The sequence below is a fragment of the Triticum aestivum genome, chromosome 2D, assembly GCF_018294505.1.
Source record: "Triticum aestivum cultivar Chinese Spring chromosome 2D, IWGSC CS RefSeq v2.1, whole genome shotgun sequence".
Taxonomy (NCBI): Eukaryota; Viridiplantae; Streptophyta; class Magnoliopsida; order Poales; family Poaceae; genus Triticum; species Triticum aestivum.
This window is the reverse complement of record NC_057799.1, coordinates 174,587,882-174,603,648: the sequence shown is the minus strand read 5'-3', so window position 1 is coordinate 174,603,648 and position 15,767 is coordinate 174,587,882.

Below are 15,767 nucleotides of genomic sequence, written 5' to 3'. Positions count from 1 at the left end.
CTATTCACCCCTCCCCCTCTAGGCGACATCCTCGATCTTTCAATAGTCCTAAAACAACATTGAGATTATGACGTTGGAAGAACGATCATATTGAACTGACCGAATCTTGTTTGTTGTGAATTGAATTAATATCGTATGTATTCAATTGTAATAACACAGAGTTAACATGTGATACTACTCCATAGACCATGATAGTGTCACGGTCACTCTTACAGTACGGTGGACTTTGGGGTTGCTCAAACATCACCTGTAGCACGGTGATCATAACGACAACTTACGGGTTCATCAGAAAGTTTGACAAGTGACTGGATAGCTCGAGAGTGTGATTTGCTCCTCCAAGGATGGAGAGAAATTCTTAGGTACCTCTCGTTGTGTTGGCCTCTATCATCGTCTATCTAGACACATGTGACTTCGTCACGGGGATGTCGGAACACAATAACGAGAAAGAAGAACGGAACCTGTACTGAGGATTTCGTTATAGTGAGCCTAGTGATGACTCAGGAGGATACCGATGCATCCCGGGTTTTGTGAAGTATCGTGAAGCAAAGGGAACATCACATGATAACCTAAGGTTCACTCTAATATCATTTGTGTACTCATAGGGACCGATACAGACGTCCACGGTCCCGCTGCCAGTCATTGAACGAATGGTTTCGTTCATGTCTATGAGTTACCGAACCTACGGGGTCACAAGCTTAAGGCAATCACGATCTGCCGAGTGTTAGTATGATGGGAGTCATGAGGATATGTTTGTGGAATTATTTCATGAATATTCAAAATAGTTCCGAGAGGATCCGGAAGCATTTCAGGGTCACTGGAAGGGTTTCGGTGAATATCGGGTAATACCAGGTATTACCGATATATTATATATAGATGGAAAATGTTTCCGAAGATGTTAATATATATATATATAATGGTCTATAGGTATTTAGACCATTTTATACTTAATTTAAATATCAATGGGCCTTAAAAAGGCCAAGAGGTGGAAGGAGTTATGGGCCACGTAGGCCCATAAGGAAGTGGCGCTCCCCTTTCCTTGTGTGTGTGTGGGGGGGGGGGGGATTGGACAAGGGAAGGGAGTACAATTCCCCCTCGCATGGCTGGCTCCCCAAGGGGGACTTTCCCCCTTGGTGGCTGCCCTCTCCTCCTCCTCCAACCTATATATACTAGGGTTTTTTGCTCTATTGTTTCATACAAGTTTTGGAGCCTCCTCTAGTTCCTCTAGTTCTAGTTCTAGTTGGTCCTAGTTGACTAGTCAGAGCTAGACTAATACTTTTTTCCTGATAATAAGAAGCCCAGTGCGGTTCTCATCTCCTCTAAATTCTCAGGCGACGATTAGCTCTGGACGGTGAAGCGCTGCCGGATCATGAAGGCTGCACGCTTGCAACCAAGTAGAGAGGCCATGCTTTCGGTCTTCAGTTCGAGGGACTGTTCGTGAGCGGTTGCTACTTGTGAGTGATACATCTCCAACGTATCTATAATGTTTGATTGTTCCATGCTATTAAAGTATCAATCCTGAATTTTTTTGAACTCATCTACTAGCAACTTTATATCATTTTTTGGGACTAACCTATTGACATAGTGCCGAGTGCCAGTTGCTGCTTTCTGCTTGTTTTTTTACTTTGCAGAATATCAATACCAAACGAAGTCCAAATGCCACAAAATGTTTTGGACATTTTTTTTCCAGACAGAAGACACTCAGGGAGCCAAAGAAGTGAACAGGAGGAGGTCCGTTGGGCCCACTAGGCACCAGGGCGCGCCAGAAGGCCCAAGCGCGCCCTGGTGGGTAGTGGGCACCACGAGAAGCTTCTCTGCCGCCATTCACCTCTATAAGAATCCCAAAACCCTAGGGGAGTTTATGAAACACAATTTCAGCCGCCGCAAGTTCCAGAACCACGAGATCCGATCTAGAGGCCTTTTCCGGCACTCTACTGGAGGGGGCAACAATCACGGAGGGGTTCTTCATCATCACCCTTGCCCCTCCAATGATGCGTGAGTAGTTTACCACAGACCTACGGGTCCATAGGTAGTAGCTAGATGGCTTCTTCTCTCTTTTTGATCTTCAATACAATGTTCTCCTCGATGTTCTTGGAGATCTATTTGATGTAGTGACTTTTTGCAGTGTGTTTGTTGGGATCCGATGAATTGTGAGTTTATGATCGGATCTATCCATGAATATTATTTGAGTCTCTACTGAACTCTTTTATGCATGATCTTTATAGCCTCATATTTCTTCTCGAAAAATTTGGTTTGGTTTGGCCAACTAGATTGATTTTTCTTGCAATGGGAAGAGGTGCTTTGTGATGGGTACGATCTTGCAGTGCTCAATCTTAGTGACAAAAAGAGACATGACATGCATGTATCATTGCTATTAAGGGTAACAAGACGATGTTTATTCATACGGGAGTTTATCTTGTCTACATCATGTCATCTTGCCTAATGCATTACTCCGTTTTTCCATGAACTTAATACACTAGATGCATGCTGGATAGCGGTCGATGTGTGGAGTAATAGTAGTAGATGCAGGAAGGAGTCGGTCTACTAATCTTGGACGTGATGCCTATATACATGATGATTTCCTTGGATATCATCATAATTATTTTCTCTTCTGCCAATTGCCCAACAGTAATTTGTTTACCCACCGTATGCTATTTTCTCGAGAGAAGCCTCTAGTGAAATCTATGGCCCCCGGGTCTATTTCCTATCATATTAAAACCAAAAATACCTTGCTGCATTTTTTCTTTATTTATTTTATTTTGTGTTTTTGCTAGATCTATTTATCAAATCTTATACAATTTTATCTATCTCAATACCGAGGAGGGATTGACGACCCCTCTTACGCGTTGGGTTGCAAGTTTTTGTTGTTTGTCTGCAGGTGCTGTTTACATAGTGTTGCTTGGTTCTCCTACTAGATTGATAACCTTGGTTTCATAGCTAAGGGAAATACTTACCTTTGCTGTGCTGCATCATCCTCTCCTCTTCGGGGAATTACCACCGCAGATACAAGAAAATAGTGAGCCGCGTTGGGATTTCCTCAAAGAGGAGAGGATGATGCAGTACACTAGAGATAAGTATTTCCCTCAATTAAGAACCAGGGTTATCAATCCAGTAGGAGAACCATGCAGTACTTCATGAACAGTACCTACACACAAAATAACAAATACTTGCACCTAACGCAAACAAGGGGTTGTCAATCCCTTGGTGGTTAATTGCAAGGATCAAATCTCGTAGTGATAGATAGATAAACAAAAACACAAAAGAAAATAACAGTAAATAAATTACAGCAAGGTATTTTTGGATTTTAATATATGATAAAGATAGACCCGGGGGCCATAGGTTCCACTAGAGGCTTGTCTCTCGAACAAAAATCATACAGCTGGGAAACAAATTACCGTTGGGCAATTGATTGAAAAGCGCATAATTATGACGATATCGAAGGCAATGATCATGTATATAGGCATCACGTCTGAGACAAGTAGACCGACTCTTGCCTGCATCTACTACTATTACTCCACACATCTACCGCTATCCAGCATCACTGGTACGCGGCGGTGCTATACAAACGGTTTTTAACCCCTTTCCGCGACGGCATTTGGGACCGTCGCCAAGTGAGTGTGTGCGATAGGGTGTCTTTCCCACACGATTGAGAAACCGTCGGGGAAATGGAGCAGTGATCCAGAGGCCTTCCAAAATGTAATCATGTGCGATGCAGCACACACTAAATTCTTCCGCACATGTGGTATCGGTGATTAAGCGTTTCTAATGACGCAGTGAAACCATACGGTCTGTCGTAACGAACCGTTTGGGAAACAGTATGTAAGGCACACGGGCCAACATATGAACTGTGTGCGATTTGTGCCCTATCGCACACGAGTTTTCTGCGTAACCCGTCTGCCATGCTAGACTCCATCGCACACGTTTGCCAACAATTACCGTCTGCGATAATCTTCTATCACAAACGGTTCAGGAGCCCCTTCGCACACATACAAGTGCTGTAGACCATTTGTGATTTGTTGGATATGACCGGCGGTTGCCGCAAGAGTGACATGTGCTTTTTGTTTGGGATCCCACACGTTTCCTGAAAAAATTACGGCTGGGATTGTGTTCTCCATTGGGCACGGTTTACTCCCAGTTCTCGTGTGCGATAACGCGATATCACAAACGGTTCCGGAGACCCTACGCACACGTAGTAGCGCCGCAAATTGTTTGTGATCTACTGTGTATCACCGACGGTTCCGCTATGATTGACGTATGCTTTCCGTTGTGGATCGCAAACACTCATTTAGTTGAGCCGTGTGCGGAGCAATTGGCAGGTTAAAACAAAAATATCCCATTTTGAATCGGCACGCAAAAAGCAAATTCGCCACAATATTCAATTGAACAAATAAACAAAAATATCCCATTTTGAATCGGCACGCAAAAAGCAAATTCGCCACAATATTCAATTGAACAAATAGTGTCCACAGGAAGAACATTCATCAGATTTCGCAACAATTGCAATTGAACATATGGTAGCTAAATTCCAATGATTTGTCCACACATATATGCATTACATAATTAATCACAGTGTACGAAATACAAAGACCTCATCAGATGGAAAACAATGGATCCATGCGTTATATGTTTAGCGGCTAACCCTTACTCAATGTTTCAGGAGAACGCATGCTGAAATCTTCATTATCACCAGTGGGATTGATGTAGTGATCCAGGAAGAAGTCGCTGATAAATCTCCGAACCATCAACAATTCACCAGTCGGGAGCGGTTCAGGGGTCCTCGGTTTTAAGATGAGCTGCAATATTTTTAAGATCAGAATGTGCCATATGAGTGGAGTAGAAGATATTAATTAAGATAGACTTACTGGTACTAATTCGCGAGGATCGTCACAACTATCAGTAGATTTGCAGATGGAGATCATGTGTCTGCAAACATAGTATCCACAAAGGTTGGTCCCTGCTTCTTGCTGAGGACACTGAAATTTTTTGTACAAAATTAGTCATGTATTTGTCCTGTTGGGAACAACCTAACCGGTGTTACATGTATTATTTTTTCTTTGGAAAAAAATAGAAAGAGGTTTATTTAGAAGCTTGAACATTTGACTAGCGTAAGGAAAGGTATTTGCAGACTGTTGGATATATTTTCAAAAAATAATGGATTTCGGTGTGTTACCGGAGAAACGATCTCCGTCTTGAACAGGTTCCCTGGTTTAGTTTTCCACAATGCGAGCACACTGCAAATGATGATGAATTTTGACAACATCAATTATTAAACCAGATATGAATGCAAATTAATTTCAACATCATAGAATTCAATACCTATCCAAGAATTGCAGAACATGCGTCAGATCCTGAGTGTTTGTTGACTCTCTGAGAGAATCGATGTAGTAAACTGTGTTCTTGTTTGGAACAATGAATATCAATATCAAGTGATTGCTACATATTAAGAAAGCCATGAACTTACGAATGATGTCGAAATCTGAAAGACAATCAGTGTATGCGTGGTTGTTTACTTGACTTACCATTCATGATATGGCCAGAGAAATGATTCTGCATGGGACGTGTTTTCGAAGATACGGACGACCGTGTTAACGGCCTAGCCCCGTCAGTCCTTACCATCTAATGCTGTGCCATTTGCTAATGCAGGATCTATGAAATACACACTCTCCCTTTTTCTTCTCCGCGCGTTCAATCCCCTGAGAGGAATAAAATGCAGTTAGCTGTTTATCATTTACAACCTTGTATGGAGAAGTTGATCAGAGTTTGTTAAGTACTTACAAAATCAGGCATCTAACAAGAGTGGCATCGAGCACGTTGAAGTTCAAGAAGAGATGTAAGTCCTCGAAAATCACATTGATGGAACCAGCATCGTGTCGGAAATGATGTCTATTGTAGTGGACTAGCAAAGCATGATGACCTGCTGACATTTGATCCATGCAATATTCATGTAACTCGCGGCAATTGGAGCTGCACTCATCAAAGAATTTGCCAACAAGAAATGGCTGACCATGGACGTAATTGTGTGCTTCAGGTACGTTTGCTTTTACTTTTAGCAAGCAACAATTCTACTTCATCATCCATGGCGTCACAAATAATATTACTCCCCGATTCGAACAAGCTGCTGTTAATTTGGTTCTTGGCGGTGAGTGCTTTAAGTAAGAGGCAATCATTCTCTTTCCTCTTCACTCTCCCGCTGCGCTTCCTCGTGGTCGTGGGTGTAGACTTTTTGGCCACTTCCTTCTTGGTACTTGAAGCATTTCTGGCAGAACGTCTGGTTGGCTGCAAGGTAGACTGCCGAGCAGACGGTGAAGCTTGGACGGACTGCTTAGCAGACGGTTTATCTATGCCGGACTGCTGAGCTGGCGGTGCTGCTGTGACGGACTGCTGGGCTGTAGGAGCAGAGGCATCGGACTGCTGACCATGCGTTGAAGATATGTCGGGTTTCTGCGCTGGTGGTGCCAACTTGTCGGTGTGCTGAGGAGGCCGTGCCAAGGCGTTGGTTTGCTGAGCTGGAAGTGCTGACGCATTGGTATGCTGATCACGCGCCTGCGGACCGACGGACTGATGAGCAGTCGGTTCTAGACCTACAGACTGCTTAGCAGGCGGTTCCGAAGCATCAGACTGCTTAGCAGTCTGTTCCACCAGGTTGTATTGTTGAGCATGTGCTGCAGCTGGGTCTCTCCCCACTGCTTCAGCGGCCGGCATCTGAACCGGTGGTGCGTCATCAGCAGTTGTAGGCCTTGCCACTGGCTGCTTTGGGGTGGAGGATGACATGGCCTGTACGCCACAAAGTTGGGCCGGCTGATCACAGGTTGATGCATCAGCCTGCGAGAGCTATTGTGGCAAGGAGAGCGTCACCGGTTGAGGGGCGACAGTGGTTGCTCTTGGCGGGGCTTCAGGAATCTCATCGATGAACTCTATTTCCTTTCGTGGCCACTGGATGTGATGTAACAGTGTTTCTCCCATGGTCCTTTGCTCATCGAAGTCTCCTAGGACATTCTTCAGGGCAAATTCATTGAATCCAGGCTTTACTTCAGTCACTTAGCACTTCACACAGCCCGACTTCAATTGCACATTGTCCAAGAAGAGGCCATCTTCCAAGAAGGGTGGGCAAACCTAGGCTGTTGCACATTTTAATGTACCTTCATAATGTGTAAGCACGCCCTTCAGTCTATCTTTCATTCCAGATAGATCAGATATTGCATCATCACGAGCAGCTGCAGTCTCAGTGTTGCTGGGGTTAGCTGATGCACAACTACTCTTGTGCAGTGTTGTCACGCAATAAACAGCATCCTCCATGCCCGCCTCCCCTCCCATCTGCTGGCTATCTGTCAGTGTTAGAGTCTTTTGCATCATCATTGACTCCTCAACATCCTTTCGAACAGCCGGATAAACCTCCTTCTTCAACCTTTCATACAATGCATTCTGCTTCATTTCACTCCTCGCTTTTTTCACGCTGAGCCTCTCTTCTTTGCTGAGTGTGAAAGCCCTCTTGTGCGGGACATTAACACCTATACCCCTTACACGGCCAGGGGGCTCTTTTGTGTCCAGAGCAATGGACAGAATGTCACATGGCCCTAAGTTCCTGTAGAAACTTCCAGGGATCTTGGAAGCCTCGAACATCACTTCATACAATTTGGCGTCACGTGCGTTTTCAAAGTAATAACTTTCGTCATCACGCCTCTTTGCATGTGCCCGCAAGTAGTCTCTGGCGCGTTCGCCCCTGATTTCACCGAAGGATGGGTTCCCACCCGCCGCTACGCTTCTTTGTCCTCCTGTTCCCATATCAGTTTCATGCCGTAGTATCCTTCCACACCCATACGGTGGGGGTGTATGTTCTCCTTTTGAAGTTCTAATTGCTTGAAACTCTTCTCAGCAAACTCTTTAGTTGCCCTAACCCTTTTGAATTCTGCCCAGTCTGCCTTTGTAATTTGGGGGTATGCGGGGATTGGGTCTTTGCCTTCACTCAAGTACTTTTTGTACATCACGTGCTTCCGGTTTCTCCAAGCATCCCTAGCCTTCTTCAGTGCAGCGTGTTCCACCTGCATTCTCCACTGCTCTGGAACGTTGAAGTGATCCATGATCTCCCGGACCATCCTTCGCTGTGTTTCTGTGTCAGCCTTCCGAAACCCCGGCAGATTAATGTTGGGCCTTGCCCTGCCAACAAATCCACACACACTCCTGGACCTCATGCGTGCTTTATCTGGTTTAGTTGGAGCCCAGGACTTTAAATCAATCTCGGTTACTTCATATACACCTTTAGGCTGGTGTGTGGGCTTCCTTGGAGCGTTCCTCTGTGTCCTGACCGGAAGGGTAATTGCTGCAGCTCTATCCCGTTCAAGACTACTTGACCCCTCACAATCTGCTAAAGACCTAGGGTTGTCGGAATCATATGAAGATACATGGCATGAATGAGTGCTGTCGCTACTACTCGGCATCTACAGAGAACAAATGCGAAACTCAGGAAAGGAGGATAAGCATAAAACTAACAACTTGGTATCAAGCTTTCTAAACATGCCATGAAATAATTTAGAAAATGTATGGCTAATTTGTTAAGTTTGTGTGACTCGGGCGCTCGCGATCTGTAAATAGGCAGTAACTTATTGGAACAAATAAAGCTTATATGTAGTAAGGAAGGTAGATAATGAACATATATACGCTCTCCGTTATTTTATAGCCAATTTGGGAACATACGGAACGAAATTGGAAGAGGGATTGCGAGGAAATATGCCTCACCACGAAGGAGAGCAGTAACTAACAAGCTTCTTAATGCAAACCCGGCCGAACCACAGGAGAGGCGAGGGTTACTGCATCGATATGCTCGAGGGTGGTTGGCGAGCAAACGAAGACGGCGAGGCGCGGGCCGCCGCGTGTTGGGAAAGGCAGTGGAGGTAGGCTTGACGCCGAAGAGTGGGCACACGGCCAGGGTGAGCTCGGCGGCGCCGGAGAGGGTTCTGCTGTGGATCTAGGGGAGGGGGAGCTAGCGAAGGAGATTGGGTGGACTAGTTGAGTGAAACGCGGGCGGATGGTGGGGGGGGGGGGTGTCGGGGACTCCGGGTGTTGGCGGCCTAGGTGAAACGGGTGAAAAATATCCCCGGTCGCCACGCGCGCGGAAAGGCCTATGCAAAAGGTTGCCTCTAAGCGCTCGTGTGCACAAACAGAATACTTTCGTTTGAAATGAAGACGTACTAATTTTGAAATGAAGATGTGAGTTCATCGTTTCGCCTCTAAATTTTTCCCACGTAAACCAATCACAATTTTACCACGGGTTTGATTTGCTGGCGCATTTCAGGTCTCGTGTGCTATATGTAAGACATTTTTGGCATTTACTGTGCATGTTGGCATATAAATCAATTCCTAGCCGGACTGCATTTCGTGTCGAAAGGGATGAGGATTGCCGTTCGATCTAGGAGCATCCAACGGTGCAGACGTACGATCCATGGGGTTTGGGTTCTGGCCAATCAGAACGCACGACTCAGATCGTGCACGCAGCAAGGGGGGGCATCGGCCACGGTTTGGTAGGCACACGGCTTTCGTGTGTGAACCGTGTGCTATTTGAAAACATTTTTTTGGGAGGGGCTATTTGAAACATGTACATGTGTTTCGAAAGGGATGAGGATCGCCGTTCGATCAAGGAGAATTCAAGGCCAATCAGAACGCACGACTCAGATCATGCGCGTGGCAGAGGGGTGGGGGGGGGGTGCATCGGCCACGGTTTAGTGGACACACGGTTTTCGTGAGTGAACCATGTGCTCTTTGAGAACATTTACATTACCTAACATCATATTTTTGTTCGAATGAAAACATGAGTTCATCGTTTCGCCTCCAATTTTTTTCCACGGTAAGAAATCACGAGTATAGTGGAGAGTGTCATATACTAGTATCATGAATATATAGTATATATGATACTAGTGTATGATACTACCTTTAATTAATTATAGCGCATAGTATAATACATAGAGTATAGTATCATATATAGATCATATTTATTGCCATGCATGACACAAATTAGCATCGCATTTAACATGATACGATATCTACCTATATGTTACTCTAACCCTCTTTATATATATTTAATTGTTTGCCACATCATCATACTTGCTATTTCCGAGTGCATGACATCGTCGGCTATGATACCACCACTATAGCCAGCCTTATATAGTGGGGAGTATCATATATATATATATAGTATCATGCATATGATACTAGTGTATGATACTACGTACGTACCTTCATAGTGCATACATAGTATCATAGAGTAGTATATATCATAGATGACCGTATTTATGGCCATGCATGACACAAAGTAGTATAGCATTTATTATATATATATGTTACGGTATCTACCTATGTTACTGCTTCTTTGCCACATCATCGTATTTTCTGTTCCATAGTGCATGATACCGGCTATGATACCCCCACTATGGCCACCCTAATAAGGCTGGTCGTAATATGGGAGTATCAAGCGGTATGATGCATGCCAACTAGACTTTTTGGATGATGTTGCACACAGTTAAATGAGGAAAGAGAGGGTGTGGTATCATATCATGATACCGTATCATATTAAAGTTGTACTACTTTGTGTCATGCATGGCAATTAATAAGGAACCTAAGATACTAACTTATGATACTATGCATGCGCGCATTACGGAGGTATTGCCGATCATATACTAGCATCATGCATATATACTCCCTCCTTTCCGGTTTATAGGCTTATCTCAAAATTTTAGTTTTTCCATTTTATAAGGCTCAATTTGGTTGTTCCCCATCACATGTCCAGATTCCAAGGTGCATCAAATCATTGCATGCAAGTATTAAGAGAAAGTTGACCAATGCATGTACTTTATATATGCATGCATGTATTTCATTTAATACATTGGAAAACATATTTTTTTAGGAAAACAAAAGCATTAATTGGATGTTTTTGCAAACTACAAAAAGTATTCCACCACTCACCATCTACCTTGGTTGGTGATATTTTTGAATTGAGCCCTATAAGGCTGGTTGTAATGGGGAGTATCATATACTAGTATCATGCATATGATAGTGTATGATACCACTTCCGTAATGCATAGTATCATAAGTTAGTATCTTAGGTTGCTTTATTAATTGTCATGCATCACACAAAGTAGTAGTACAACATTTAATATGACACGGTATCATGATATGATACCACATCCTCTCTTTCCTCATTTAATTATGTGCCACATCATCCAGAAAGTCTAGTTGGCATGCATGATACCGCTTATGATACTACCATTACAACCAGCCTAAACCGGAAAGGAGGGAGTATGAGACTAGCCACAATGGAGAGTAACATACACTAGTAACATACACATATCCCTAGACTATGTTACTACCTTCATAGTGGGTAGTAACATAAGTGCAGTGTCATGCAAAGCTTCATTTATTAGGTTATAGACTCATATTGCATTGGGACATGTGATGTTACAGTAAGTAGCTAAGTTGCTGAAACTATCTCTCTCCTGATTAACTTATTGCCACATAAGAAAGTTTGCTGAGTTGGAGTCGATGTTACTGCTGAAGTTACTCCCACTGTGGCTAGTCTGATACTAGCTAGTCGTCTATGATATACTAGCTACCTCACTAAGAGCATGGTTAATAATACAGACAAGGGTCGGCTATAAGAAGTTGCCATGTCATATACAGCCAACCTCTTAGCGGGCATGTACAATAATAAGTTTTAAATGTTGGAAATATGCCCTTGAGGCAATAATAAATTGGTTATTATTATATTTCCTTGTTCATGATAATTGTCTATTGTTCATGCTATAATTGTGTTATCCGGAAATCGTAATACATGTGTGAATACATAGACCACAACATGTCCCTAGTGAGCCTCTAGTTGACTAGCTCGTTGATCAATAGATGGTTACGGTTTCCTAACCATGGACATAGGATGTCATTGATAACGGGATCACATCATTAGGATAATGATGTGATGGACAAGACCCAATCCTAAGCATAGCACAAGATCATGTAGTTCGTCTGCTAAAGCTTTTCTAATGTCAAGTATCTTTTCCTTAGACCATGAGATTGTGCAACTCCCGGATACCGTAAGGGTACTTTGGGTGTGCCAAACGTCACAACGTAACTGGGTGGCTATAAAGGTACACTACGGGTATCCCCGAAAGTATCTGTTGGGTTGGCACGAATCGAGACTGGGATTTGTCAGTCCGTATGACGGAGAGGTATCTCTGGGCCCACTCGGTAAGACATCATCGTAATGAGCTCAATGTGACTAAGGGGTTGGTCGCGGGATGATGTGTTACGGAACGAGTAAAGAGACTTGCCGTAATGAGATTGAACAAGGTATCAATATACCGACGATCGAATCTCGGGCAAGTGCTATATCGGTAGACAAAGGGAATCGTATACGGGATTGATTGAATCCTTGACATCGTGGTTCATCCAATGAGATCATCGTGGAACATGTGGGAGCCAACATGGGTATCCAGATCCCGTTGTTGGTTATTGGCCGGAGAGATGTCTCGATCATGTCTGCATAGTTCCCGAACCCGCAGGGTCTACACACTTAAGGTTCGATGACGCTAGGGTTATAGGGAATAGATGTACGTGGTTACCGAATGTTGTTCGGAGTCCCGGATGAGATCCCGGACATCACCAGGAGTTCCGGAATGGTTCGGACGTGAAGATTTTTATATGGGAAGTCCAGTTTCAGTCACCGGAAAGGTTTCGGGGTTTATCGGTATTGTACCGGGACCACCGAAGGGGTTCCGGTGGTCCACCGGGAGGGTCCACCTGCCTCGAAGGACCTAATGGGCTGTAGTTGGGTGGGAACCAGCCCCTCAGTGGGCTGGTGCGCCCCCCAAGGGCCCAAGGCGCCTAGGGTTGGAAACCCTAGGGGGCCGCTGCCCCCCTAGTTGGAAACCCTAAGGGGGCCGCTGCCCCCCCGAGGGGCCGCCGCCCCGGGGGCCGCCGCCCCCCTCTAGATGGATCTAGGGGGCCGGCCATCTCCCCTTCCCCTATATATAGTGGGGGTTTTGGGGCTGCCAACGACACGAGTCTCCCTCTCTCTTGGCGCAGCCCTACCCCTGTCCCTCCTCGTCTCTCGCAGTGCTTGGCGAAGCCCTGCTGGAGTGCCATGCTGCTCCACCACCACCACGCCGTCGTGCTGCTGCTGGACGGAGTCTTCCCCAACATCTCCCTCTCTCCTTGCTGGATCAAGGCGCGGGGGACGTCACCGGGTTGCATGTGTGTTGAACGCGAAGGCACCGTTGTTCAGTGCTTAGATCGGATTCGGCCGCGATCTGAATCGCTTCGTGTACGACTCCACCGACCGCGTTCTTGCAACGCTTCCGCATCGCGATCTTCAAAGGTATGAAGATGCACTCCCCTACCGTTGCTAGTAAGCTCCATAGATTGATCTTGGTGATGCGTAGAAATTTTTTAATTTCCGCAACGATCCCCAACAGTGGTATCAGAGCTAGGTCTATGCGTAGTTTCTATGCACGAGTAGAACACAAGTTATTGTGGGCATCGATTTTGTCTATTTACTTGCCGTTACTAGTCTTATCTTGATTCGGCGGCATCGTGGGATGAAGCGGCCCGGACCGACCTTACACGTACGCTTACGTGAGACAGGTTCCACCGATTGACATGCACTCGTTGCATAAGGTGGCTAGCGGGTGTCTGTCTCTCCCACTTTAGTCGGATCCGATTCGATGAAAAGGGTCCTTATGAAGGGTAAATAGAAATTGGCATATCATATTGTGGTTTTGGCGTAGGTAAGAAATGTTCTTGCTAAGAAACCTATAGTAGCCACGTAAAAATTTGCAACAACAATTAGAGGACGTCTAACTTGTTTTTGCAGCATATGCCGTGTGATGTGATATGGCCAAAAGGATGTGATGAATGATATATGTGATGTATGAGATTGATCATGTTCTTGTAATAGGAATCACGACTTGCATGTCGATGAGTATGACAACCGGCAGGAGCCATAGGAGTTGTCTTAATTTATTTATGACCTGTGTGTAACATAAACGTCATGTAATTACTTTACTTTATTGCTAAACCGTTAGCCATAGTAGTAGAAGTAATAGTTGACGAGACAACTTCATGAAGACACGATGATGGAGATCATGGTGTCATGCCGGTGACGATGATGATCATGGCGCCCCGAAGATGGAGATCAAAAGGAGCAAAATGATATTGGCCATATCATGTCACTATTTGATTGGATGTGATGTTTATCATGTTTTTACATCGTATTTGCTTAGAACGATGGTAGCATAAATAAGAAGATCGCTCATTAAAATATCAAGAATTGTGTTCCCCCTAACTGTGCACTGTTGCTAAGGTCCATTGTTCCGAAGCACCACGTGATGATCGGGTGTGATAGGTTCTAACGTTCGCATACAACGGGTGTGAGCTAGATTTACACACACAATACACTTAGGTTGACTTGACGAGCCTAGCATGTACAGACATGGCCTCGGAACACGGAAGACCGAAAGGTCGGACATGAGTCGTATAGAAGATACGATCAACATGAAGATGTTCACCGATGATGACTAGTCCATCTCACGTGATGATCGGACACGGCCTAGTTGACTCGGATCATGTATCACTTAGATGACTAAAGGGATGTCTATCTGAGTGGGAGTTCATTAAATAATTTGATTAGATGAACTTAATTAACATGAACATAGTCTAAAACTTTGCAATATGTCTTGTAGATCAAATGGCCCACGCTAATGTTGCCCTCAACTTCAACGCGTTCCTAGAGAAAACCAAGCTGAAAGACGATGGTAGCAACTACACGGACTGGGTCCATAACCTCAGGATTATCCTCATAGCTGCCAAGAAAGCATATGTCCTTGATGCACCGCTAGGTGAAGCACCTTTTTTCCCAGCAACTCAAGACGTTATGAACGCCTGGCAGTCGCGTAGTGATGATTACTCCCTGGTTCAGTGCGGCATGCTTTACAGCTTAGAACCGGGGCTCCAAAAGCGTTTTGAGCAGCACGGAGCATATGAGATGTTCCAAGAGCTGAAAATGGTTTTCCAAGCTCATGCCCGGGTCAAGAGATATGAAGTCTACGACAAGTTCTACAGTTGTAAGATGGAGGAGAATAGTTCTGTCAGCGAGCACATACTCAAAATGTCTGGGTTACACAACCGCTTATCTCAGCTGGGAGTTAATCTCCCAGATGATGCGGTCGTTGACAGAATCCTTCAGTCGCTCCCACCTAGCTACAAGAGCTTTGTGATGAACTTCAATATGCAGGGGATGGAAAAGACCATTCCTGAGGTATATTCAATGCTGAAATCAGCGGAGGTGGAGATCAAAAAGGAACATCAAGTGTTGATGGTGAATAAAACCACTAAGTTCAAGAAAGGCAAGGGTAAGAAGAACTTCAAGAAGGACGGCAAGGGAGTTGCCGCGCCTGGTAAGCCAGTTGCCGGGAAGAAGCCAAAGCATGGACCCAAGCCTGAGACTGAGTGCTTTTATTGCAAGGGAAACGGTCATTGGAAGCGGAACTGCCCCAAGTACTTAGCGGATAAGAAGGCCGACAATACCAAAGGTATATGTGATATACATGTTATTGATGTGTACCTAACCAGCGCTCGTAGTAGCTACTGGGTATTTGATACCGATGCGGTTGCTCATATTTGTAACTCAAAACAGGAGCTGCGGAATAAGCGGAGACTGGCGAAGGACGAGGTGACGATGCGCGTCGGGAATGGTTCCAAGGTCGATGTGATCGCTGTCGGCACGCTACCTC